The sequence below is a fragment of the Paramormyrops kingsleyae genome, chromosome 25, assembly GCF_048594095.1.
Source record: "Paramormyrops kingsleyae isolate MSU_618 chromosome 25, PKINGS_0.4, whole genome shotgun sequence".
In the NCBI taxonomy this organism is placed as follows: Eukaryota; Metazoa; Chordata; class Actinopteri; order Osteoglossiformes; family Mormyridae; genus Paramormyrops; species Paramormyrops kingsleyae.
Window position 1 is genome coordinate 31,806,952 of NC_132821.1, and position 2,133 is coordinate 31,809,084.

Consider the following 2,133-nt stretch of genomic DNA (forward strand, 5'->3'; position numbering starts at 1 on the left):
GTCTCTTACTGCTCAATGGACCATCATGAGTAATTATCAACTGTTAAAAGTGGGTGGTGCATTTGCGGAGAAAAGGAAACGAATAGTAAACGACTGAACGGTATGTATCGTGTATTGCGCTTTACTGTAAATTCCATAGGGAAAGAAATAAGCTGAACTCAATGGTAATGGAACCAAGAGATAACAACCATTTCAAACGATACGGAAAACGAAAGCGCATCCATCCGCCTTCCAGCAGCTAATCCGGTGTAAGGTTGTTGTCAAAATAATGTAAAAGTAAATAAAAATATATGCAGTCATAATTTATTTCTCCATAGCATCTGCTCATTACCAGCAAAGGTGTATTTACAGTCCATTTAATCAAGCACGTCTCAGCTTTGGCGAGTAGAAGGTGAAAACTCACCTTTTATATAATAACTGGAAACACAACGGGGGCCCGAGAGGGGGGGGGGTAATATCCTCCTGACGGAGGCAGCGGGGAAATCGGGAGAGAAAGGAACATCCTCTCCCTCCGCAAATAAAATGAAAATGAGATCCTCTCTCAGATAAGATTAAACAAATCACAAAGAGCCACCCCTGTGCTTTCCGTGTGAAATATTAATAAGTAACCGAAGGAGAGAGAAGAGCCGAACGGGGGCGGGGGGAGGCGATACGGAGCGGCTCGCGGGACCGCGCAGCGGGCACGGCGCACCTGTCTGCAAGTGCATTTATATGAAATATCAGTTAGCCCTTTTTCTGACTAACGTGGGCAGATACAATATTTTATTAACTGTGGCAGGTGATATATTACCTCCATTTTCGCTCGCTGAGATTGCATTAAGCTGTTATCAGCTGTCTTTTTCCCCCTTTCCCCCTTTTCTCCTCCTCAGCTCCTTTGGCATGCATAATTATACCGCCAAGCAGAGCTAATATAAGGGGAAGGATTAAACGACCTTAAAAAGCTCCCACTGCTTCCACTCGGCGGCGGCGCCTCGGCGCGCGCACCCAGCCGGCGTGACCGCCGTGCCCGCCAGCGGCCGTCCGCTGTTTATTAATGGCTTTCCAGATGGTTGGAGACGGTTCATTACTGCAACAGGACGTAGCCAAGTGGGCTTCTAATGAAATAATAAACACTTTTAATTGCGAATTATCAAACAATCTTAAGAACTCGTGACACAACACCAGCCCCCTCTCTCCCTGGCCGACTGAAGCAGGTTAAGGGGACTGACAGATCACCTACAGGCTACTGGGTTCAGACACAATGATTTGCCTGTCAGAAAGAAGCTTACGTTTTAAACAGATTTTTTAAATAAGGTTTTATTGGCTGGACTGACGTTTCAAAACGACAATTTCAGGGTTGCCAGCTGGTATGATACTGATGCTTTCAGACTCAAACGCCGGAAATCTTACGGCAAATCTATATTATTCCATTATAAACATAAAATTAGCTACATCAAAAGCCTTGGGGTCGTTTGCAAACCCTACAGACCATTTACAAGGTAATAAAACTGTTACATACATGTAAATGTGTGTGCAGACTTGTCTCGAATTGAAAATCCCTCTCCAGCCAGCTGACCGAAGATGGCAACCCTGCAATTTATATGGTCCATCCATCTATTGTCTACCTGCATTTCCTGGCTGAGGTCACATGTGACCTTAGAGTCTGTATATCCCATCACAGAACAGGAGGACAGAATGCCTGTCAATCAATACAGGCTTTAAAACAAAAACCTCCAGATTCCCTCACGGTCTCTCTCAGTGACACATGACACCCAAGAAGGCGTGTCAGTATCAAATGTAAATTAAAAACATGTGCCAACAATAGTAGATATATATAAACAAATCCCATTCCACACTGTACCAATTTTCTATAAACAAATGCGTGTGGCATTTTTGAAGGCACAACGTTTTAAAATTTATATCCTGGCAGAAGGAATTAATTAGGAACTCACTGATACAGTGTGTGCGTTTGCCATAAACTTTGAGTGAGAGTAGGAAATTACATCTCAGGCAAGATAAGAGTAACTGACACATTTAATTTTCTGCAAAAACACTTCGCCTCTTTTTATCATCCTGGACTGAGCTAAACAGGAGCGACCGCAACAACAAAGAGCTCACTGACGGTGAATTGTTCAGAAAGACAATGAAGCTAGC